General features: G+C 35.7%; 1 protein-coding gene across 2 annotated transcripts in view; it reads left to right on the top strand.

Annotated features, from left to right (window-relative positions):
- The first annotated feature begins 2811 nt into the window (after positions 1-2811).
- LOC135696602 (uncharacterized) overlaps positions 2812-27404 on the top strand; it is a 33490-nt gene continuing 8897 nt past the window's right edge. The window contains exons 1-2 of one of the 2 annotated variants that reach the window (XM_065216049.2): positions 2812-3010; positions 21581-21685. The gene's annotated coding sequence lies outside the window, so the exon portion shown is untranslated. Of the gene's footprint in view, positions 3011-21461; positions 21686-27404 lie in introns of those variants that run through there. The other variant, XM_089113407.1, reaches the window with a different exon arrangement.

Genomic DNA, 27404 nt, shown 5'->3' on the forward strand with positions numbered 1-27404 from the left:
TCATCCGAAAACGGAGTGATATGAAAACGGAGACATTTGATAACGGAGTCATGGAAACGTAGCCCTAGGCTAAAAATATCTCGTCTTTATGCAACAAGTACCTCTGGAATTGGGTCATACATTAGCCACGCCTCATAAAAAACTCTTCAACTTTGCACCCCTTATAAAATGGTTCCTCAAGGCGAAGACTGTGTTATCTATCAATAAATAGATGTCACATGCAAATAAGGCTTGGCTGTCCTGATTGTAGAGCTTTCTCCTGTCTCACCTCATTTCTGAATGAGTTCAATGTTTTCGAAATCTTATCAGCAGATTCATGCCAGGCTTTCTGGTTGAAAACGGAGTAATGCGAGAATCAGCAGATCTGCAGCTGATTCTCGTTTGCCTAAATCCTTCCAGGAAAGAAAATATCTTCTTAAAACATCCCTTCACTGTCAACTGAAGCATATATCATAAGCAAGTTGTAGATAATAACAGGTCAAATTGTTAAAAAATCGAGTGTTTTGGTTATGTGGGTTGCGTATTCTTAATAACCATTCTCGACTTAAGTTCTCATCAGGTGCAGTTTGGTAGTCTAATGCACCGTGCTTTAGACAAAAATGCTATAAAAAGTTACGGTTTTGGGTCGCTTTGCTGACTGTTTTGATTCTTAACAAAGCAGCTAATCGATTTTACCAATCTTATGAAGGCAGTAATCTTGTACTTTAAAAAAGATCTAAATGTTACAGAAGTGGAAACCATGGGTGTTTCGGGGGCAACTATCCCTAAAGCTGAAGAAATCCAAAAATTTATCTCAAAATTGGATATTTTGACATGTTGAATAGAATGTAAGGAACAATTCTTTACAGATGAATAAGAAAATTCACACCCTTGCTATCACGGCCTCAAGGAGGAGTCGAGTCGAAGTGTGGAAAAGTGGCATCGAATAGTGGAAATGTGGAGTCGAAAAATGGAAATCGGTCTGCAACTGTTCGACCCCACTCTTCCACACTCTCTTCCACTGAAGCTCTGGTACCCAGGCAAGAATTCACTGTGCTAGACTTTCTCCTTAGAACTTCAATTTAATGAAGTTAGACTTTTCTAAATATCTTTTTAACGCCATAGTTCCTTAATAGTGTTTTGACCATATGGGACATAGTATCCGTCCATTGTTGGAATGTCGGCAAGATAGGGGTGTCCTTTATTGAAGGTTTAGCTGTGTTATTTCTCTCTTGTTTACAATTAAAGACAACCATCATAATTGTTATTATTATCGTGCATCATATTCCTATATATTCTTAGATATCAGACAACTCCTAAAGATCCAATTCATCCAAACGTTTCAATTTTGTTGTGGCACTTATTTTGGAGACCATGGCAACAAACAATAAAACTTCTCTTCCATGCTACATGGTTTAAGACGCTCACCAGTAAAATTGAATAGAATTAACACAATTCTATATCGACGATTGATCTGCAGTTAATTTTATGAATTATGACATGGTAACATATTTTTTCCAATTAATGAAGACATCGGTTACTGCAGAAACAAGAGTACCGCGAAGATTGCCCAGGATATATTTTGTACTGCAGTCAATCAGATGGCTCTTAATTTTTCTTGTCGATCAATTAGTACTTTTGGACACAGGTGAAACTGAGATGAAGAAATTGCAAATTTAGGCCTTATCTTTGTCGCATTGTGTCAAATAGAAATGGCATATAATTTTTTAAGTTTGCGAGTAGTTTGTATACGTTTTTCCTCCTTTTACTTTGTAGCAGGATCCTGAAGCTTACAGCATTATTAGAATGTTTATAGGTTGTCCTACATAAACATTCGTAATTTTTTTTACTTTTACACACCCAAAAATACATCATGGATGCACATAGGCCTCAATTTGGGCTATTTACTGGCTAGTAGCAAAATTTTGTGTACCTAAGTTACTTTGCTTTGTCATATGCTAAAGGAACCTCTATACAACGGACACCTATATACAGCGGGCAGTTACACTGGCCCGAATGGTGTCCGTTGCAAGGAGGATACCATTTTAGTTATGAAAAATCCCGGATCAAGACAAAATTGGACCTGGTGCCACAGTACAGTACATAGAGGTCCTATTATTTGCGCCTAGACCGGAAACCTTGTGTCTTGTGCGGACAAGTTCATATGTAGCTTTCGAAATATGTTGCGCATGCGCAGAACGGAGAATTGGGACCTGTATATAATTTTCCCTTTATAAGAAACTTAAGGTCACGTGGTTCGATCCTATCCATTATTCAACAAAAGGGGCACGACATGATAGTACTGGCATTGTCAAATGTCATTGCTCCCATGATTATAGGCATTGGTTATTTGGACTTTTCACTCAAAAAACGCGCGTCTATTGTCAGACCTGAGGGATTTGCGCGGCCAATTTTCAAAAGCCCGCGGGTACGAAATTTGGGTGTCCAGGCAATATATGGTGAGGATGCAACAAAGTTTTCTGTCTAGTATTGACCTATTAAGCTTCAGCAAATATATTTTCTGTTTATTTTCTGTGGCAATTTATGGAACCGGCCAAATACAGCAGCACAGGAGTGACAAAATAGAAGATATCAATTATTGCAATCATCAGAACAGCTAATGCGAGAAAAAAAATAAAGAATTCTAAGTGGCAAGCAAGAAATAAATTAATCTTTGCTTTCAAGCGCTTTACCAGATCAGATAAAAAATAAGAACTGTAGCTCGGCCCATCTGAAATTAATGATTTCATTATCCAGTGCAGGTGCATGAAATTATAGCACGTGACTTTGCACTTGTTTGTTATCTAAAATGACTTCACCTACAGCTGAATTTGAACTCAGTTTAGTTGCCTCGTGTTTTCAAGAAACAGGAACACTCGGCTAAGAGGGATAAAAAAAGTTGGAAAAAGCTGTTTTTATTTTCTAACTCTATTGATGTAAATAGACAAAACAAAGATTACGAGCTCAATGATCTTCTGCCATCGTCATTTTGCAAACTTGAAACATCAACACACTTCATTTCTAAATCAAGGTAAGAAAGAGTTTATATTTAAAGGGAATTAACTTTCTTACTTGTAAACGCTATTTAAATGATGAGGCAGATGGGTTTTAAGAATGTTAAAGCATTGAGAGGCCTATGTAAGTTTTATCTAATTTTCTATAATGAAATTTTCTAAATATTCATGCATTTTGCTAAATATTACCGAATCCTACAAAAACTTTATGTGGTTTTTTCAATAGCATTGGTAACTACAAAAAGTCATTAATACTAATTTGAGCTATAGTGAAATTATGTTTAATCCTATTTTTACACATTGTTTTCTATCTGAAATCCGAACTAAACCAGATCGTTATGTAATAGTGTAAAAAATGCTAATTTTAGTGTATAGAGCATTCGAAAAATGTGTAGTTTGTTACGAATTCTGAGTCGTTGATTCCTAAATTGTGTACACAAATGAAAACATTTTGTCATTTAAGCATAAGGGTTTCTTAAGTGGGAAAATCTTTAAGCACATTATCAATTACGTAAGTAAAGAAAAATTTGAAAGTGACAACTTAAAAACGTCAAAAAAATACAACTTAGGCCGAATTTTGTAAGTAAACCAACCATCTCGACAGAGGTGTGTTCCAAATGAGCAAATTGATCAACATTAGAATGGTCTTTCTCCAAGCTGTTTGTCATGGCTAAACTTATGTTTGTAAAAATTGTAGAATTAAATCAATTTGAGACATTTACAAAAATACTATTTCTGGCGATTTGTTTACAGTACAATTCCCAAATAGCTTTTCTCACGACTCTAAATTTGACCAGGTAGCTTTCTCCTCCAAAAATTCGAGTTGTTTTGGCATAGTCAAAAATAAAATCCTATAGTGATGACAAAAAGCACAGAAGCAACACAGGAAATAGACAGAATCATCAACATTACTGAATTCGATTAAGAAATTACGATGTATTAGTTACCTTCAAGAAAAAGATGTAAAATCCTCATAAAAAACATAAAAAATCCTCATAGTATATGGAGAAAAAATCAGAAGCTTCTAGCTTGCAGGCTCTTTAGAGGCGACCAGGTGCTAAAAGTTCGTCGAAATGATGAACTATGATGATATTAATGAAGGAATTTTGATAACGTCGAATCCACTTGAGCGACCGGAAAGAAAAATTCAAACTCGTGCTTTAAATAAACGTAAACTCAGGTATTATTGAATATTTGAAAATAAGTTAACTATATCAGCGTCGAACATTACAGCGAAATGAACAGCATAAAAAATTTCAGTCCTTTTCAATCCTTTCCAGTCCTGACCAACAAAAACAAAATTTGCATTTGCATTTGCTAGAAAGTTTTATGTAACGTTATACTGTGCAATGTATTTTAAATAGTTTTAATTAATCTCTACCTGTAATTCGCGACTTTAGCGACAGCTGCTGAGAACAAAACAGGGAGCTCAATATTGTTAGCGAATATTAAGCGAAGGGCTATGGAGAGATAATCAATATTGTTCTAACATTGAGCAAACAGTTTTATTTCTATAGAAAAGATACTCTTGGATCAACAAATAGAAACATCAAGTATCATGCGATTTTCCGTTAGAGTCAGGGGGTAGTGCTAGGGGAGCTGACCCCCCTTGTTAATGCGGGGAAAAGCCAATTCCTACTTTTGCAATTGTTTTTTGCAACATTTTGCATAAGAGCTCCCCTTGCTATATGATAGCGATACACCCCTGGTTAGAGTTATGCTAAACACATAAGTGTCATATCGGAGGGTCTCTTAAGAGCTAGCAATGTACTAAAGCAGAGCCCAGGGAAGCGGGCTTACGGGAGCATATGCGAGCATACGCGAGCCCGCGAGAGTATACGCGAGCCCACGAAAACGTAGGCGAGCCCACGAGAGCATACGCGAGCCCACGAGAGCATACGCGAGCCCACTAGAGCATACGCGAGCCCACTAGAGCATACGCGAGCTCACGAGAGCATACACGAGCCCACGAGAGCATACGCGAGCTCACGAGATCATACGCGAGCACACGAGAGGATACGCGAGCCCACGAGAGTATACGCGTGCCCGCGAGAGCATACGCGAGCCCACGGGACCACATGAGATTTTGCAATTTTCTTTGCTTTGTCCTTTTCCTGGTGCTTCGCCCCTTGCCCTACAGTTGTTCCAGCATCACTGGTTCAACGATTTTGTAAGGCACTGCTTTTTGTAAAGTCGTGTAATTTGGTCTTGCAAGAGTCGTTTTGCTGATATATTTTGTTACTTTGAGAACTATTTGCATATCCAAGGAAAGTGTGTAACATAAAAATATCAGGGTTACTTTATCAGATTTTTAGTTCCTTAACAACAGCGTTTTAAGCTAAGGACACTTGTTCACTATCAGTTCTATGTTTTCCGTATCATGCTTGCTTATTGTAGAAACTACGGGGATTTTAGAGTATTGATACTGGTTGCGTTTCCCGGATACCAGCGATCAGTGGCGGATTTAAGGGGGGGGGGGGGCAACTAGGGGCAGTTGGCCCTCTCTCACCGAGTAGAAACAAGTCTGGCACCCCTTTCTGGAAATTGTGCTCCCCTTTTGAAGGATGAGAACCAAGAAAATTTTTTTAGCGCCCCAACAACCAACTGCCCCCCTCCTCTAAATTTGCTCTGGATCCACCCCTGCCAGCGATGGCTGACAATCGCAGTATAATGCTCATAATTAAAAAAAATTGATGGTTATTTATAGGCAACGAAAAAGTAAGGTCAGTGGATTAGAAAATTTACACCTGTGCCATTTTCGCTGACAGGATTGTTTTTGTCAAGGTAACCTTGAGGATTCCTGAAAAATTTATTATATTTCATGTAGAAATCCAAAACAATACAAATTCATTTTATTGATCTTCATGGTTACTGAATTTAACGATGTTACTGATATAAGTTTTATTGTTCTTTACAATTCATGATATCTTTCGTGAATGTTTGATCTCAATCTGGGGCTTCAAGTTGCAATTTATGTAGCTTTGATATCAATAATGCTAGCAGAATCAAAAGATACTATGCCTACCCAAAATACATGGAGCACCGAGCAATTGGTGTTGTGAAGCAAAAACAAACTAAATGCCTCTCAGACTACACTTCATCGTATTCTAAACTTGTAGTCAAGGCTAAATCTACTACAATTCATATTCACTCCATTTGGCTGCTAGCACTAGAAGTTTACAAAACTCTGCACAACTTGAATCCAGCCTTTATGAAAGACTACTTTCTCTTAAAACCCAATAGCTATAATCTTCGAAAAATAGATACTCTATCTGTTTCAAAGGTTAAAACTACAAGTTGTGGTTTAAAATCTATAAGCTTTTTGGGTCCGAAGATTTGGAATTCCCTTCCAAATGAAATAAAATCATCCAAAAATGCAAGTCAATTCAAAGTTCTTATAAAAGATTGGTACTTCGAAAATCAATGCGCCTGTAACGCTTGCAGTCAATGAATTTCATAATGCAATCTCTTAAATTGCTTCATGTTAGTGTTTATTAGTGTTTACACTATTGTCAAACTAACAGTAAAAAAGGTATTATTATTATCATTATTATTGTTATTATTAACTAAAATTGGCTAAAAATTCGGAAGAAGTCTTTATAAAATATAGATTTTCAGCTAATTTATGTTGCTTTGCTCTGATGTGAGTGAGTGAGTGGGATGGCATTTCGTTTAAACTGAGCATACTTTGTAAGTGTAAGCAATTTTGCAGTAATTTCATTATCAAGACAAAAGACATTTCAAGAGCAAGCATATCGTGTGACCGAGAGATATATTCTTTATTAAAATTCACATAATATAGGTGGAGCCTCGACAGCATTTTATTACATTAACGTCCTATAACTGTGTGAAGTATTTCATAAGATGCCTCATGAATAATTGATGGTAGCATCGCATATTTTAAAAGGAAATTTCGGCTAAAGTTCAGTATGGAGAATTCTTTAATTGATAGCTAAATTTGAGTATTCACATTTCTTAGCAATTCCTTTTTCTTCATGTTTCTTTGCATCAAAACTATTTTTTTCTAATTGTTTAATCGTTTCAAAGCTCCTCAAGATCCTCTTCTGACTCACTGCACACGACATCTAAATGTAAAACACTTTTTCTTTCAGTTTGTATTAGCGAAAGCTCCCAGATTTTTTCCTTGTAACAAGCCTTGTACAATAAGTACAGCTTTAGCCAAAATAGTGGGACAGAATCATAGTGTAGCAGAGCAGGAACTTCTGTTCACTTTCTTCTTTTGTACAAAGTCTAGATATATATTTCAGTAAAAAGGGGATAAATAGTTCAGATAGAAGTCAGAGAAAAGGGACCTTTTTTAGATCACTCGTATGCTGGAAACATGATTGTATCAAGAAAAGGCGTGCAGGCTAGATAATGCTTTCATTTTCTAGACCTCGTGATACCATGTCCATTATCTTCCTTTGTTTTCCAGTACAATTATCTATGAGAATCTTGGTTCCACCCAATTCATGGGACAAGAACACATTTAGAATGTCGGTGTTCACCTGCCCAGTTTTTTAAAACTTTAGTAATCTGAAACTTGCATGAAATGATCACTGTCTGGCTAAAGAGTTCACTACGATCCTCTTTAATTGCAAGCTGAAATTAATTAAACAATATTTCTTTCCTTATTTCGTTGATACGGAAGCTGTTTAAGTCATATAACACCTTAATGTCAGGACTTGTTAAAACGTATAGCTAATCTCAACTCTCTGGTCCTTGTATTTGTCAAAGATATTCACAATCTTTGTGTACTTGTTTGGAATGGTAGCATTATTTCGGTCTCCACTTGTCTCTTGGTAGATCTAGGGCAAACCAAAAATTTGGCTGCCGCAAGTTCCAAGTTGCACCTGTTTAATTTATCCGCAGGTGACAGTTCTTCGGAGCTAAAATTGGCCACTTGTGCCAGTTTCATACAATTAAGCCCTAACAGTCTTTCTCATGGCACCCTCTCCAGTAATGAGATCCATTGACACAGGTGCAAGTGGATACGATAGCGTTGTCTAGAGAAAAACACCTGCATCGTGTTTCTTCGGGTGCAAAACTTTAAGGCCAAGAATGCTTCTCTTAAAATTGCTTATTTCTTTCATTAATTTTCAGCTTAATTTCGCAGACTAATCCTTGAAGGTTGGTTCCAGTTTTTTTTAAATCGAAGGCAAGTTTTTTCATGGGCACTGTCAGGTTTTAGCTCCTCTCAAGTTTTCAAAAATCCCGACAACATTGTCAGGTGTGCCCAAGCTCATTCGGAAGACGTCCAATGAAGGGGCGGGCTTTGGATGAAGAGGTACCTTACTGAACTTGGTGAAATCACTTAAAAAGGTGTTTTCTACAACCAGTTTAGGCCAAGATTTGGCTGCAGCAATATCTTTGCTGACAATATCAGAGGATCTCAAAGACTATTCAGAAAAAGCACCATCTCAATTTGATTCAATGCAACATTTGCAAGAATGGATTTTTGTATGTATAGAGGCTATTTCCTTTTTCACTTATCACTATAAAAATAAGAATCATACACCCCAGTCTTGTACAATAAGACCCCGTTTACACTGTCCCGGGACAATTTTGTACCGTTACGGTTCGCAAGTGTTTACACTGTCGCGGTTCCAAATTGTTTCGTTTAGCCGTTCCGTTTACACTGTACCGGTACAGTGTAATGGCTTCTGAATTTAATGGCAGAACATTGTTTAGAAGAAGCTGTATTTAGTCAACCAAGGCTTTTATTTTGCCGCCGAAGTCAACAATCGAATTTTTATTGAGAGTTGAAATGAAGTGGAAGGCCGATAAAAACTTTACTTGGACGAACGACAAGGTGGCTTTAATTTTCAGTGTTATTTTAGACTACAAAACTGCAAAGTCCAATCAAGACTTGGACTGGGAAACAATACAAGCCTTTTCTGTGGTTGTCTTTTCTTCAGAATTTCCTTTTCTTCAGAATTTGACAACGTAGTTACGCCACAATCAAAGCCTCGATTACCTGAAACAGCCATACAAAAGACCTCTTTGTGAATCCGTGACAAAATCGTCTCGGATAGGTGTTTACACTGTCCCGTTCAAAAACGGAACCGTGACGGTACAAAATTCGTTCGCTTTCAAAGCAGGGTCCAAACTGTTCCGGATAGCAGAGCAAAATCGTCACGGTTCCACAGTGCTAGTGTAAACGGAAGGGCGAACCGCGACAGTTTTGTCACGGTTCCAAACTTGCACGGGACAGTGTAAACGGGGTCTAAGTACAGCTTTAGCCAAAATAGTGTGACAGAATCATAGTGTAGCAGAGCAGGAACTTCTGTTCACTTTTTCCTTTTATACAAAGTCTAGTATTATATTTCAGTAAAAAGGGTATAAATAGTTCAAATAGAAGTCAGAGAAAAGGGATATTTTTTAGAACACTCGGATGAGCTTGGGTACACAACTGATTGAGAATGGATAAGCCAGGCAATGATTAAACAAAGTTTGTCGTGTGTGTTATAGAAATCAAAGAAAATCCAAAAATTTTAGTGCAGAAGTTCGAAAGAAAAAAGGAATCGAAGATTTCAATCTTTTGCTACCATGCAAAGAAAACTCAAGGCTTCCTATTATGCATGCAATCTAAATCGCTATGATTTTTAAGGTGATTTGATGCTTAAGTTGGGCTTCCTAGTAGATATATCATGGTTGGGATGATTGAGGATTCGTTTGTCAGGTTAATACTTGGTACAAAGAACATACTTGGGAGCTTTCGCTAAAACAAACTGAAGTAAAAAAGATTTTTACATTTAGATGTCGTGTGCAGTGAGTCAGAAGAGGATCTTGAGGAGCTTTCAAACGATTAAACTAAGTTAAGATGAGCCAGTAGTTTTCAATTAGTGTTATTTATCAGTTAGTAATGAATACTACTGCATAGTTCATATGGACGACAATTTAAAAATTAGCCCCACCAAAAGATGTATTAAACTTTATAAATGTCTATTCAAGGATAAAAATATACAATTAAACAATTTTCTTGTGAAAACCAGGCTCTGGCCCCCATTCAATTTTAGATTCAATTTTAAGCATTTATGCCAGGAAATATGCGTAATCGACTTTTAAATTGTAATCTATTTTCGTTTAAACTGTTTTCTCATTGATTACCTTCATATACGCAAAAACAAGACTTCAAACACGAGAAAGAAGGTGATGGCCCCAAAATCCCCGTATAACATTGATTTTCGAAATCGGCACCCTCGAATTGACCAAAAGCATTTGTTCCCACAAATCTCACTTTCGGACGACCACTTCCCCTACTCTTCGCCTGGCCTAATAAACAATGGAATTTTACCCCAGGAGTTCATAGTTGTCTACACAAGTTACCCTGGGTACCAGAGCCACATAATTTTGAGCGTATGGACAGAATGGAAACCAGAGAAGTGGAGGAGATAGACGCCCCATTTCTTCTCCACTCCTATCTTCTATTCCACTTTTGAATTTATGTGGCTCTGGTTCCCAGGGTAACACAAAGTGTTTTTCTGAACATTTGGAGCAGCCCCTACGGCACTAGAGAAGTTTGTTAAGAAAATATGCCTTCAAAAAATTTAGAAAACTTGACTTTAAGGCTGAGACGTCTTAATTCATATTTCATTTTGATTTTTGAAAATAATTAAAAATGGTTAAGCAATGATACGATAAAAAAACCTTTTAAGGAATTTTCAGGGTAACTTGTAGAATATTGACAAAATGTGCAACACCATCTACGTCTGTGCTAAATTGACTGAGATATGTCCACATATGATATGCACAGGCTTTGTCCCAAGCAAATCAATTTAATTTCTAATCTGTTCTAATATTTATAAGTTGTGTTGGGAAGAAACTATCAATTAGTGGAAGCGCCTGTTTTTAAGTAGTTACAGCTCATTGTATCCCTTGAAAAATATTCACCGATCTCGGTTAAAAAATATGACTTCCAGATTGCATTTTTCTCGAAAAAGAATTCATTAGGTTAGTACTAAATAGAATTAGCTCATTTGGAAATTGATTAAGTTTTGTGGCTATCCCTTTTAACTAATGGTATAATAAGCCAAAGTCGAGTTTCTGTTAGCTGTGACAAAACTTTTTTGTAACAAAGGCTATGTCTTGCAATTCAAAAGAGATGGAAATTTTTTTGCTATATCTAATTATCAACGTAGGGGCAACAAAAATAAGAGGATCTCATATCCACTTTGAACCTCAAAATTCTCATTTTTTCGCAAGAATAGAAAACATGTGTGTTTTGCAGACGGTTTGCCACCTGGAGCCCTTCCCACTTATGACAATAGACAAAATTTCTAATGACATGCCATTTTGGGACACATAACAACATATTTTAGCACTCTGACAGATATTTTGCCTTCAATTTGAATGTAAAAAATTATACTTTACAATGGTGCTAGGTTTTATTTTTCTAGAGGTAGATTGGGATTCGAAATCTCTCACATTTTGTACGTTGCAAAGTCTACCATATGTTGCATGCTACAGAATCTCTCACATGCTGCATGCAATATCTTTTAGATCTTGCATGTCTCATAAAGAAAGCCTATCAGGATCTATCTCCAATTTGAATGAACTTTCCTGTGGTAAACATTGGACCTCGATACAAAGAGGAGGCGAGAAAAAATTCAAATCAAGACCCACGCACAAAAGGCAGGTTGAAGTTCGCCGGTGCTTGTTTTCGTCTTGGAAGCTATTTCAAGTTTCTTCCTTATTTCTACCAAAAAAGTTTCTGTTACTTGTCCTCATTTCGAAATTACAAAATTGCGCAGCCATGTCAAGTTTTTGTTCCAATTTTCTTACCCTGTCACCTAAGCATAGATTTCATTGGCCGCCTTTCAATAGACTTATTGCTAATGAATAAAATCCCGATATACATGTTCATCAAGCTCTAAACCGTCTTTCCTCTCTCTCTCTCTCTTTTTATACACTCCAGCAGCAGAGTCATCGTATATTTTGGCTTCTTTCAGTCTGTAGTGTATGCAAATTAAAAGTTCGCCACAGTTTGTCTGGCAGCTTTCTTTGTAAACATAATGGCTCATTATTTTAAAAGAAATTTTCCTGGTACAATTTACTTACATTGATTTCGTTATTATAATGGCTTCTGTCTATTAATTGATTAGATTTTGTATTCTTCAGATTTAGCGCACATTGATTTGAAAAAATGTTTAACCTTGCAATATATATTTCAAAAACTCTCTTTTTATAAGAAAATTTAAGTTCAGGATGACTGTTCTTAGTTTTCTTGAAAATCTGAGGCTGGGTTTTTCTTTTTTTGTTCATAAATCAATAGAGTCTAGCTTTTTTGCTCCAGGCTCAGGCCTCGATTGCCAGCAATGTTAGTGAGACAACCTTAATTTGTCGACAAGTTTGAATATTTACCGAAAAACACCCACATATTTGCAAAATTGTTTTTGACAGTAGCTCAGCCTCAGCTTGTTCTTAACTTTTGACCAATTTTGAGGCTCGTGCTCTTATAAAATTGTTCTTATAAAAACAAAGAGCGTAAATGCCCTTTTCTAATGATCTTCTCTTCTGATGAAGTCTTAACTTAATTCAAAGATATAGAAACTGCAGCTTTAAACCTTAATTTAGAAGTTCATATGCCAAATGGCGAGAAGCAAGTAACTGCATGAAAATCTCGTATACCTTTCGTAAAAATCCTTTCTCTTCACTGAAAATCCATAAAAATTCTTTTGTTTTAGTGGAAATCTTGTAGCCTATAGAATAATTTCCTCTCGGCGAATGCTAAGAGAAAGGCTAATTTCGAATTTCGCCAAAAATAGCGGCTTTTAAGGTGGCGTGACAAAATTTATCACAAAACTAACGAAGAATAAAGAAAAGGTTTTAAATCATAAGCTACAGTAAATGCCAATTCAACATCTGCTTGTTTAACTTAGTCTACTTTTGAAAACAGAGCGATGGAGGGAGCTACTTTTACCTTAGCATTCCAGACAGATATCCCATGAAACGAGAATGCTCTTGACTATGAATTTTGTAATTAGTAGAGCAAGTTTAAGGTGGGCGACTAAATTCAAGGCACTTGGTTTAAAACTGAAATGACTGGTAACCATATCAGGTAAAGATATGAAGGTGATTGATTTTATCTTCTATGGAATGACGTTTTGTTCTTATCTGTAGATGTAACAAGTTGAACTTTGAAAACTCTCAGATCGAGAGTATTGATACGATAGAATTAGCAAATCTATGAGAGAAAAAAACATGACATTTTCACCGCATGGAATGGGAGTACCACAGGCAGGGATGGATTTACCGGGGAGTATAGAGAGTGACAACCCTCTAATATTTTCGTGTCCTCCAGTAAATTTTGCCTTGATTCTGTAAAAAGCATTGTTTGATTGTCAATAGTAAGAAAATACTGCAAAAATTTACTTAATTTATCTTCTTACCTTCTGTATCTTAAAGTTGAAAGCTAAATTTTTTTAGGCGGTAGTTTCCATAATTTTCCAGTCACCTGAAGTGCTTGGCACTAAAATCTGATCCATATCTAGCACCCCAATTTCTCCTTACCCACAGCACCTCCTTACCCCTTTGAGCTGCGATTCCCTGATGACCTGCAATCTACATTGTCGGTATAACAAAGATATTCTAAATTGCAACTTCTTGATTCACGCTTAATTAATGTCACCACCAGGGAAATTTTCTGTCTATATGACATCGAGAAGTTTATGACAAACCAGTTAAGAAGTATATTTTGCAGTGCAGCTTTTTGGAAAACAGCTTTTCATCCATGATAATGGTTGAGACTTTTTTCTTTAATATTCTTTATTATGGCCGATTTAAGCATGGGGTTTGGGGGTTTCAGCGCTCCCAAAAATTCCTACAAGACCTTTTTAAAACGAATATTAAAACTTCGAGTCCTGATTCTCTCAGAAAACTGTTGATAAGTAGACAAATGTCATACTACCCATTGAAAAACTTTTCCTTGCCGTGTCGATTTTTGAAGTAAACAAAGTATTTGGCAAAGTCTTTTTAATTGGATTAGAGGAAATTTAATTCGATATAAAAAATTAACGCTAGTGTTTCGAGACCTTTCACGGTGATAGTATCTGGGCCGCAGATGTCAGGTTCACATTCTTTGTCAAAGTATATTTTCTTACAAGAATATGTATAAGAAATTATCTCCTAGGGCCGTTGCTATTATCAATTTCTATTGATCACTGTTTTGAAAAAAATGCCGCTAGACTTCTAAGCGCTACTTTGTTTTTGAAAATTTTAAACGTAATTAATCAGTGCCGGTGATTTTACATCATTTGACTAAAGTGGAATTGAATTTTAGACACGGTTTTTCATCAAAGAGATAGTGGGTCGTCGGGTTCTGACTGTTGAAAGTCTTGTTGAAAGTTTAAGTTTCCCGGTGCTAAGCAAAAGCTCGATGTCAAATGAAATGAATTTAACGTAGATTTAATTGAAGGGCATATTTTGAAAATTTCGTACCCCTTCGGAAAAATCTTTCTTGTCAAGAAAATTCCCAAACAATCCTTAGAAATCCTAATGTTCTAAGAAGTCTCTTATACCGTTTGGAAAAGTTATTGATCTTATTCTGCAGCCACGATGAACATTTGTTTTCAAATTCATTCATGCTTCAGAACGCTTTTAAATATTCCATTGCTGCACACTCCTGTACATTAGCATCTACTTTTTGTCTGTTTACCCTGTATTCGTAATTAGTCTACCTAGTTTTAGTAATCTTACTTTCTATTCTTGTTTAATGCTGTGTGTTTTTATGTATTGGCCATGGGGGTAGTCATTGTCTTTCGCTCCCCATGCTATCGTCCCCGTAGTGTAGTACAGTAATTAGGGTGGTATAGTCAATGTAAAATTGTATTGTTATTAATTTCTATGAATAAAAAAAATAAAAAAAAAAACATTTGTTTGAAACTTTTGTATAATTGGTCTTAACCGGAAAGCAAAGTAAGCAGAACTCCTCAATAAATAACATATTATTAGCATATTCTTTCCACTTAAGTAATTTTCAAAACATGTTCATTTATTCAAATTAGGTACAAAATCTAGCTACACTAAAGGTAATTAAAGCCAACTACACTGAACTACCTCAGGAACACCAGAACCTGGGGGCTGGGGGAGGGGGGGGCCTGTAGCGTCCTCCTTTTGTTGAAGTATGATATAAAGGTTAAGGATCAAAGGAAATGATGGAAAAGAACCATAAAGATTGCCAATTGTCTACAGCACATGAGCCTGTTCTGGTCAACCTGAATTACTGCATAATCATCCTTAATTTTCATTTATTATAATAAATTTCTAAAAATCCAACGTCATTTGATAATACCTTTTGTAGCATTTAATTACTAGACCAAATTTGTTTAAACCAATTTCAAATCTTTTTTCCTTTTATTAGACTAACAGAAAGACGAAATAACTCAGAAAAGCTAAAATTATTCCTTTAAAAAAGTACCACTTTAAATAGCATACAACTAACCAGCGCAGACATTTCTATTAAAATGTTATGCAGGCAAACAACTTGGAATAAAATAAGTATAATAAAAAGCAATGACTTGAGAATGGATTCTTGCGGGAAGCACAGGATGTCTGACTGGTAGAGGAGCAGCTTTGAGAGTGATTTGAATAAAAAAACAAGCAAATAGCAGGTCCTATTTTAAACACAGTAGCTAAAAAACTTCAAGTTTTGTCCTCAGAAATAGATGTGTAAACTTTTTTGACGCCATTGGAGATAAGGGTCAAATTCAAAGAGCTAGCTTGCTACGCAAGCTCTCAAAAATCATGACTAATAAGGAGGAGTTGCTTGCATAATAAAAAGCAAATTGCTCAAATTCAAAACTGCGATGCGAATAAATCATAGCTGATAACAAACCGACAAGATTTCAAATTCTCTTGAGTTGTGAAATCTATATGTATCTAGTTAAACAATACGTCTTAAGGATAAGTGTTTTTCAAATCCTGCCTTGCATTTCGGAATGTTTTATTTGCTCCGTTTCAATCAAGCTTTCGCAAATGGAATCTTATCACGATCCTGACGCGTGCAAGTTGAATTTTCGTTCCGATCATCGCGGTAACATGTGAACAGGAGATAACGGATTTTTGTCTACTCTTCCTTCTTCCTGCTACACTTTTTATTATAAGAACACGTTTGATAAGAACATCGCGATCGAGACACTTCAGGTTTTGTACAGCAATTCTGTCTTTCTGTTTCCGCCAGCAGGGGCGTCACTTGGGGGGGATATATTGGAGGGGGGTTGTTCACTCCCCCAACCACGAAAATAGGACCTTCTCGAAGGGCAAAACTGATGGCAAATATTGTTCTTATATATCTGTAATAAGAAAGTAAAATGATACAGACTACCAGTGACACAAAATTGGAATTGAGCTTGAGCTGCGTGGAATAGATTTCTAAGTAAATTATGATTTTCTTTCACGGTGGACTCAAGTGTTACACGTTTGGTCGATATCTTACGAAAACATGAGTGTCTTATTTTAGAAACCATACAAAAAAGAAAAGCACCGCTTGTCAGAAAACAAAAAAAATGGTGTGTTACAAACCGGGCGTTAAAGAGAATTGATTTTAGATCTGATCTTGGAACGGGCTGACCTTGGAGAAAAGAGTTGATCAGTGAAATGATATTTTTGCTTAGTTTTTTGTTGTTAGACAAACCCGCTGCTGCAAATATTAAACTCGATGCGGGATTTATCATTTCGGTTTTCTCGTGCCAGCATGAGATCCCATTTCGGGGCTAAATGAAATAAAATCGAATTAAAATTGTTGTCCTACAATGTAAACACCATTTATTTCACTTCTGCCGAAATGAAATTCAGTTTTACCCGAAATGAATTTTTTATCGGCCTCAATTAATCTAGAGAGAAATATTGAGGCAAAATACATTCATGCTAGCTTTAGTTTCGTTTTGGGCTTTGCTTAACAGCAGTGTAGATATCCCAGTAAAGTATCGAGGTAGTGATATCTTCCCATGAGAGAGCTTGAATTAAAGAAAAAGGGTTGATTAAATGGTGTTTCACAAGGCCTCTTTGTAGGCCCAATGCTGTTCATTATGTATGTCAATTTCATGGTCATATGTGATGGTACAGCACCTCTTTCGTATGAATTAAATCTAGCGATCAAGTCAACTTAGGTTTGCATATCTTTTGATGAAAATTTCATTAAGCTAATATAGGAATTGATATAAAGACAGACCGTTAGGCTCAAATGACATCTGAAGCTAGCTTAACATCTGTTGCAGGTGTAGACCAATCAACCCTTTTTAAAATCCAGGAAAATCTGTATTAATTGAAAAAAATCTGTCCGAATGACTGAGTCTCACCCTTGAGAAAAATTATTTTTTGGAATCCGTCGCGTTTTTCTCGAGGGCTTTTTAAACTCCATGAATATGATAAAAACATGCTTTGAAATTCCACGCTGCAGAAACGATAACTGTAGGGGTACGCACGATAATTTCAGATTCGAGTTTCCCATCGTTAAAACAAAGACACGAATTTGAGATTTTCTTCCACCTTGCAAAGCCCTAACAGCAAGACCTTAATCACAGGGAGATACTTTCTCAAAGAAAAATTATCTCTGATCTTAAGCAACACCACAATAACCTACACCTTGTTGAGAACCTAAGAAAAAAACCACTTTTTGTTCATGCTGTTAGGTTAACCAAACCATCATCTTGAAAATTTTCACTGTTGGAGTAGCTATATTTCTAAATCTATTCCTTAAACCTTATGCCTACATTTACATCTAAGTACGCATATGCAAAGTGTACTTACTTTGTTGTATAGAACGCTGCCACTACGAGTTTCGCGACGGTTCTACGCTGCAACTACTAGTTTCGCGACATTTCTACGCTGCAACTACGAGTTTCGCGAAGGTTCTACGCTGCAACTTCTAGTTTCGCGACGGTTCTACGCTGCAACTACTAGTTTCGCGAAGGTTCTACGCTGCAACTACGAGTTTCGCGACGGTTCTACGCTGCAAGTACGAGTTTTGCGAAGGTTCTACGCTGCAACTACGAGTTTCGCGACGGTTCTACGCTGCAACTACGAGTTTCACCCTTAAGGAACCATCAAGAAACTGTTGAGCAAGGCATTGAACACCATAAAACTGTCATTAGATTTTCTAAAAACCGGCCATAAGAGAAAAACCACACATCTCCTAATAACAAAACACATCCATAAAGCTTTTATTCTATATATAAAATTTAATAAACAAATAAAAGCAACACTAGTATCAGTGCTGCTAAAAGGCCAGTAAATCACCGAGCTCTCTTCAACTTTGAATCTGTGTCCTTGCAAACAATAGCTCAAAAATAACTTCTTTAGATTCAAAAAGGGCAACTGGACCTGATGGTATACCATCGAAAGTTATCAAACAATCAATGTAACTGTAAGAACTTACTGAATCGTTTCAAATTCTTTTCAACCATTATTTTAAAATTAGTTAGTCTCCCAATACAATGAAACAAGCAAATGTATTAACGTTATTACAAATTTACCTAAAGGAGAGGACTCAAAGAGTGAAAATTAACTCTTAAACAAGCAAGTTGAGAAATATTACAAAAAGAGCTCCACAAGGATCAGTTCTCGGCCCCCTGCTATTCAACATTTTTCTAAGAATTACTTTCTATTTCATGATTACATATGCCAATTCAATATTATAAGAAGTTAACAACGTTGATGAAATAACCTATAAATTACAAATAGAAGTAGCATCTCTAAATAAACGGTTTAAGGATAATTTATCGTTACTAAATGAAGACAAAGGTAACTTTATGATCCTTGTACATAAACAAACTAGAACTGGAAAAGCAAATGTTAAAACAGGAAATACCACAATTGAAAAGATTAGTAGTACATAAACCGCAATGCGACGAGAATGAACAACAACAAACACACATAAATTAGTCGTGGCTATTATTTCGTCCCGGCATACGGGCTTCATCAAAGCGAAAGAGTAACTTAGAGTGACTTTAGACAGCAAACTGAACTTTGAAGAACACATAAAAAACCATTGTAAGGGAGCAAGTAAAAGATAAACTCCCTGACCAGATACGCCCCTATGAATGAATATAAAAGAGCACTACTGATTAAGACTTTTATGCTTGGATTTTTTAAATACTGTCCTTTTTCATGGATGCATTGAAGCCAAAAGTCTTCCAACGTATTCATAAACGGGGAATGAGAGTGGTTTACTGTGATTTTGAACCAATTCTCTCAAAAACAAACAATGTTAGGATACATCAAAAGAACCTCAAACTACTAGCAATAGAAATATACAAAACAGTGAATAACTTTAAGTTGCATATGATTTACGAAATCAATCGTTTATACAAAAAAGCCGAACACTGTAGTCGGTCGACAGAAAATTGTAAAGAATTCAAAACTAAAGCCAAACAAGCGGATCATAATAATAATAATGATAATAATAATTTCTTTATTTACAGTTGGTTTGAGCGATAGTTGATATACATAGATAATTATGTAAAACTAATTAATACCAACTATACATAAAAAAGTACAATAATAATCTATCTATTTACATATTTTGCAGCTACATTTGTCTCCATTCCAGGCATGTATGTCTTTTTTAAATTTGGAATTTTATTGCTAAATGTTGGTGTTAATTAGCTATTTATTAGCTATTACTGTGTAAACCAACATTAAGTAAAATTATATAAAATTATGACAGAAAGATATACAGCAATTTTCATTTAAGTCTAGAAAAATTTTTTTTACAAGACAACGCCAATTTCTAATTAACCCTGTGCAATCTGAAATTGCTTTCTAACAACGATTCATCAACGAAGATGATAAATGACAGCTACATTGTATACAACCTATATCGTTCCGTTGCAAAAATAAGTAACTAATTTTTTTGGTTCACTATTCAATAAACCCGGCAATCTTATAGCTGTAATCAGTACTTAAGTAATCAACGTTCCTCATCGGCTTTTATTTAGCGCCGCGGTATATAGAATCTTAAAAAGAAGCATTGCAAAGGGCTAGCAATAAACCTTATATATATATTGTGGTTTTCCTAAGGCGATTCTAATCATTATTGCTATTTTGCGACTAATAAATATAAGCTAGCGAAGGACATGTACCATGATTGCCTATTAATCAAGTTACTATAGCGCAGCAAATCAACAAAGATATGCAAGACCCTAACTCGATAAGACCCATTTATGACCCGTGTATTCCGAGAATCTAACTTTCATCAACGTCATGTCAGCTGTTGTCAACTCGTGGTGTGTTAAAAAACACCGAACTTTTGGGGCTTGAGAGAATGCAATACTTTTTTGGAGATTATCGCGGCTTTTCTGTTTCTTCTTTCCGCTTCACTATTTATTTGATAATGAAAACAAGAAACCGGAAGATCGAATTTTATAGAAAGATACATCATTTGTTTAGTATTGTAATTAAAGGGTCTTTGTTTGTTTTTTTTAGAGCTGCAATTATAATTAGCATTTAATCTATCTGCTTTCTGTGATTTCTATTCCCCCCTCCCCCCCCCTGAAAGTAGTTCCGATGAACCGACGGGGCAACAAGAATTAAAGGAATTGAATGAATGAATGAATGAAAAAAATTATCTCTCACCCGGAATTTCTGAAATGTTTACCTCTTGGTCACAAACCTCACTCGGACCCGTGTTAGTTCATGGTTTTTGTATAGATACACATTTTGAATGAAAGGACAAAATCCGTTTTGTCCAGGCTTCTAAATACCGGCTTCTAAATTTTAAAACCGGTTCAATTGCACCTTTATTTTTCTACCTTTAGTCGGACTGCTAAGGAATATAACCGTTTTAGCTCTTGTTTTCTGCAAATTTTAAGAAATTAGCTGGTGATGTAATTTATTTCATTGAATTCTCCTGAAGTTGGCATTTTTGTAATTATTGGCGGTGATTAAACTCAGTTCCTTCAATATCGGAAAAATGAAACGACTAAGTGTGAGAAATCTTTGCCTCTGCCGAGCTCTGAGAAGCTAAAGGTACTGCCCATTTCTGTGTTGTATTTTTATTCAAAGAGGTGATTTGAGAATACAAAGTATGAAATATACATCAATTCAGGTTTATCGACCACGGGTGCATTTTTATGAGCACCGGGTCTATTTCATGAGCACCCGGTCCATCTCAAATAATATAGGTTGGTTTAGATGATTTGAGAATGCGTAAGCATAAAAAACCGGTTCAATTGTCTATAAATCAATTCAGGTTTTAATCGTGGGTGCATTTTTATGAGCACCGGGTCTATTTCATGAACACCCGGTCCATCTCAAACGACACAGGTTGGTTTAGATGTTTTGAAGGTACATAAAAATTTCATGGCCAACAACCTAAGATTATTCATTATTATATTGTGACATACAGTCTTTGTGAGAATCACTACTATTCTACTTAAGCTGTGTGGCAGCAACATTGTTTTCATCCAAACACAGCAAAGAAGCTGAACTGAATATTTAATGCCACGCAGGGGGATCTGTCTTTATAAAGTGATATGATAAGCTTTTGGTCATCTGCTAACGCTGCACTTCACTCAAGGCGTATATCATTTTGTTCAGAAACGTGTCTTCAGTACAGACATATGATAGTCCATTTTGCTTTTTTTCAGAGGTACTGATTCGATGTATATAAAGTCAACTACTTTATTCATTTTGCGAAGAATTCAAAGAAGATTTGCTCAAGAGACCCGTTAATGCTTGGCTCCAAAATTCAGGTAAGATGTTCTTATAAAACATTTGAGAATGTTCAGTTTTCTGTTAAACGTAAAATACTTTTTTCATTTAAAAGCTAACCAAGATTCGATACTACATGCTGAAAGAATACGATGCCTTGGACGCGTTAAAGTATTTTTGAGACTAAGCCTTCAATTATTGTACTTTCTTCAAACCTGCGTTTTTCTGATTTCTAATATGTGAACCAACAGCTGAACGCTCTTATCAGATTAACTGTCCTATTATACTGTATTTGAGAAATTCTTTGATGATCGATCTTCTGTAGATGGTCTGCTTTTTTCATATGCTAATCATTATATTCAAATGCTGATCATTCAAATGCTATATAATTTCAAAATATTCCACGCTGCCTGTGGTATCGTCTGGTGAATTTGTATATGTTTTTTAAAAAATGTTTAGGTGATTATAAAAAAGAAAAAAATTGCTAATGAAATCTAGGGCTTTGAGGAAGCTTCTATGTCAAAAACATAACTAGTTTGACTTTTTCATTATTTTAAAATGGTAAATGAATGCTCTAGGATTGATGGATTCATTAGAATGCCAGGTTTTATTGTTCAGTATTTCGTTCTGCCTTGTGTTTTTCATTCGCTAATTAGCAACATATAATGCTTTTCAATAGTTGCGTTGATAAAATTTCTAGCATTTTCATAAAGTTATTGTTGTTAGTACAAAAATATTAATCTAACATAGGTATTCTCACAAAATCTTGGATGTTGCAAACCTGCATAAAAAACATTTTTATTGTATTCTCTATTGTCACATTAAACCAGCTTTCATAGCAAGTATACCGCACTTTAAAACACCGTACTTTTCAAATAATCAAAACACAACACAAAAATTCATACTGTTATTTACCGCTTTAACATTTTGCGAGGACCTGGGTCATTAAAAGTTCAGACAGTTGCCTGATAATCGCATTAAGCGTGAAACTCAGAGTTGCAACTTAGAAACATCGTGTTCTATACACCGAAGTTGCCTGATAATCGCATTAAGCGTGAAACGCAGAGTTGCAACTTAGAAACATCGTGTTCTATACACCGAAGTTGCCTGATAATCGCATTAAGCATGAAACTCAGAGTTGCAACTTAGAAACATCGTGTTCTATACACCGAAGTTGCCTGATTATCGCATTAAGCGTGAAACTCAGAGTTGCAACTTAGAACCATCGTGTTCTATACACCGAAGTTGCCTGATAATCGCATTAAGCGTGAAACGCAGAGTTGCAACTTAGAAACATTGTGTTCTATACACCGAAGTTGCCTGATAATCGCATTAAGCATGAAACTCAGAGTTGCAACTTAGAAACATCGTGTTCTATACACCGAAGTTGCCTGATTATCGCATTAAGCGTGAAACTCAGAGTTGCAACTTAGAAACATCGTGTTCTATACACCGAAGTTGCCTGATAATCGCATTAAGCGTGAAACGCAGAGTTGCAACTTAGAACCATCGTGTTCTATACACCGAAGTTGCCTGATAATCGCATTAAGCGTGAAACTCAGAGTTGCAACTTAGAAACATCGTGTTCTATACACCGAAGTTGCCTGAAAGTCGCATTAAGCGTGAAACTCAGAGTTGCAACTTAGAACCATCGTGTTCTATACACCGAAGTTGCCTGAAAGTCGCATTAAGCGTGAAACTCAGAGTTGCAACTTAGAAACATCGTGTTCTATACACCGAAGTTGCCTGAAAGTCGCATTAAGCGTGAAAATCAGAGTTGCAATTTAGAGCAGAATTTTTCTTTGGACCAGTGAGAACTCTTATACAAGTAGAAAAATGTGCCAGTGTTTTTTTGAAGGATAACTAGTAGTATTTCTTTGGTGTCTAGAGTTTTGCGGCACGAGAAAATTTCATGCAATTGTAACTAAAAGCTGTTATGATCCATCACGACAAAGCCACCTCACATCAGAATTGCATTCCCGCTCGTCCACTTCACATCAGAATTGCATTGCAATTTCAAATTATCATATTTCAACACTAACTGGGACAAATTATTATCTTTTAGCAATATTTACCTTTTTGCAGAGTAAATTTAATGTTTGTTACTAAAATAGGAATAAGTTTTGGCTAAGTAAGAGGATTGATTATATCTATCAAAAAACTTCTTATGTTCTCTTTATGCTTAATTTCATATTTTCATTGCTATGATCAGTCACAACCCAAAGTGTTAAGAAAATTTCCTGGGGCTATTCTTTCAGAGCATGTGGTGGCCATTTGATACGCATATGGCACGCTAGATGTAACTTCAAAGTGGAAAAAGAGGCACCTGATTTCCATATTTACTTCTGTTCACTCCATGCTGTCAATTGATCAAGACTTTTATCATTTTTTAACGATCAAGAACACCATGCTAAAGTAACTTGAGTTAAGCATAGACTCAAGTTCAGCAAATGAAATCACGTATAGGAAATGGTTTTGATAATATGATAACACACCGTACTTGAAACAATTCTTTTCGTCTCGTGAAAATGTCATCGACATACAAATCACTTCAACTATGATTTGCAAAACTTTTTAATGGATAATGAGAAGAATTTTTCATTCACTCTTCAATTTGCTTTAAATGTATTTTCTGTATTTGACTAACAATGAATCTGTTTCATTTTCTGTATTACTTATTTCACCGCTAATTTTTGTGCAGTCCAAATTTTCTTGACTGAAATTTTGGGGAACAGACTAACTACCATTTAAAATTTGAATTGCTTGATAATTTCAGAGAAGATTTCTTTATTCTCTTTTGATCCCTACAATCTGGCAATCTCTACTTTATTCTCTTCGTGGGTTTATGAAAAATATATCGTGCAGAGGTTATGGTTGCATAGAGACAAAACCTGAGGACAGTCAGAAGAAAAATATCAAGAGAAACTTTCTTCTGCATATCTAGCGTTGTGTATCGCCAAGTCTTTTTGCAATTCATGCTTGCACGCTTTAAAACATTTTTGTTTCTATTTGACCTATCATCAGACGATGAAATCCACAATCTAGTCATTTTGTTACCCAATAGAAGATATAACTGATTGATTCACGAATAATTGGATGGCGTCAATGATGGGTTGAAATGGGGATGTAAAGGTTTTCTCCCTCGGTGAAAATGCTTCAAAATGTTAATAACAAACAGTTTTAGATAGGATATGTCAACTTATGTAATACGAAGCTTGATGTTATGGCAAATGCAGCTGCCAAATTCAATTCTGATTACCAACAAGGCATTACAAGCACGTTGCCGGTGACCATAACCTAACAAGCTTAGTGCTTGAAACATTAAACAATGATTTTTTTTAAAAAGGTCCGTGGATGACAGTTGATGAAGAGCATTGACATGTGTTTGCACTGCCAGATGCCAGATGTTTTTAAATAAGCTTTAAAACTTATGCAAGAGGTTTGCTCATTGCCATCCATTTTTCAGAACTTAAGGCTATGCAATAGACTTATTCTTTATTTCCAACAACCTAAGAAACAGTCAAAGAAATTATACTCATTTTTGACCGCAACTTGAACGGATCGCAACAAATCGTAACCTAGACCGTAAAATGCCTGTTAGCGTAAAGAATTTACTCTTTTGACAGCCTTTTGTTTGTACTCAACCATCTAGCAATTGTTCAAGAGGAAAGGAACTCAACTTTGACAGTAACTTCTTTATACACAACTAAAAGAAGAAAATTCAATAACATACAACTACTGTGCCTATCATGGCGGGAATAGACTCTAGGTCATCGAAGAAATCACCATGAAAGGCACTTAAAATTCAAAAATTTACAATATTGTAAGTAAAAAGAAACTACGAAAGGGAAGTTTCTGTCTCACATTAGATGTAAGGCAACGATTTCTTTGCATGAATAAAGGAAAGGTCACGATAGCAGGCTGCTCGACGGACTCCCAGGAGTTCTTGCTGCGAAAAATCGATGAAAATGTAGCAAATAAGAAACACCGCAATGCGATGAGAATAAACAACAATAAATACACGAAAATAAATGAAAGCTAATATTTCGCCCTGACATACGGGGTTTCTTCAGAGCAAAAGTAAACGGACTAAGAATAGTACACATTTAAAAGAAGCGATGGTAGTGTCGGATTGGTTGATGTAGAATGGTGTGAATGCAGCGCAGAGGTGGAGGAGGGAAGGATGGCGAATGAGAGAGCGGTGGTGGTGGAATGAAAGGTTGTCTGACATCTAACGATGACGATGACAGCAACTTTAACAGACCGTAGCAAAAAGTAATAGCGATAATTGTTGATTTTGAGTCTGAAAGAATTTTGAAGTTCATTCGGTTTGGTTTTGTAAGACCCTTCTTGATATAATATGTTGCATAATAAATTTGAATCTGGTAATTTTCTGTATATTCAATTGGGCCCATCTTTGTTGACCATAATACTTTCAGGCTAAATCACAACTTAAATGCTGGTCTCTGAAGCCTTGGGTTCGCAGCATGCATCAATAAAACCATGTTTGCTATCACATCAAATATTTATCTAGAAATCATAACAATAGAACCATACAAAGCCTGAAATAAAATTCATCAAAAATATTTTGCATAAATTTGCATGATTATGACGTCGAGAGTGGAAATAAGTGTAAACCGTGTGTATCTTTGTTAAAGGAAAAAAGAAGTCGCAAAGCTAGGAGATCATGAAACTTTCTAGAAACATTAAGCAAATACGCTCTCTTTTTAATAAGAACCAGAAAATTCAAGTTCAGGCTTACTGTTCTCAATTTTTTCGAAAAAATGCGGCTGGATTGTTCTTAATTTTTTCTTAAATTAGTAGGGTATAAGCAGTGCAATTGCCAGCATTTTCACTCTAGGAATGTGTTCAGGCCTCATTTGCCAACAAAGTAAATAAAATGTGAGACAACCTTCATTTGCCGATATGTTTAAATATTCACCGAAAAAACAACCATTCATGGCTAAAAATCCTCGTTTTTGAGATAAAACGTTGTTCAAAATTGCATTTTGCAGAAGATCAGCCTCAGCTTATTTTTAATTTGTACATACTAAATCCTTCAAAAAACGTATGATTATGTTTCTTCCATCCCTTTTAATCTTGTAGGAAATACATTCTTCAAGCTTCTAAGTTTTTTCCTTCAATATTTTCCTTTTAAAAAAACCTTTCGATATTAGCTGATGTCATATTGTTAATTTGGCCTTGATACAACTAAATCTTTAACTGAGCATGTATTCCCATCAACAATGTGTGAGACTTAACGTTTTTTTGTGTGACTTAATTGTCTAAAATACCAACATGGTTATTTGGTTGGTCAGATTCAGGTGTAGCAATACTTGACAAAGAATGAAAATTACAAGAGTACAACGCAAATTGCTCGGTTTCCAAGTAATTTCGGCTGGTATTGTAAATATTCCACAGCAAAACGAAAACAACAATCATTGAAATATGTAATAAGGATGCCACACGATGTACAAATCAACCCTTTTGAGAAGTCAACAAAAACTTTTATAAAAGTAATACCTTTTTCACACGTATGTTGAGAATAGCTTCGTCAACGCAAAGCAATTCATTTATCAAATGTCGTAAAAACAAATTTGCTTCAATATATACAAAAGTTGACTTACCAACTAGAGGCTCACAGGCTTGGCTGGCTAGCAATTTTAGGATGCAGTTTGAAGTGCTGCTAGCAATAGAATGCTTTCAAATGATCAGAGAAAAACCAGTGAGTAACATTAAACTGAACTTATTAAGTTAATT

The sequence above is a fragment of the Rhopilema esculentum genome, chromosome 17, assembly GCF_057945365.1.
Source record: "Rhopilema esculentum isolate cy_ngs chromosome 17, ASM5794536v1, whole genome shotgun sequence".
Lineage (NCBI taxonomy): Eukaryota > Metazoa > Cnidaria > Scyphozoa > Rhizostomeae > Rhizostomatidae > Rhopilema > Rhopilema esculentum.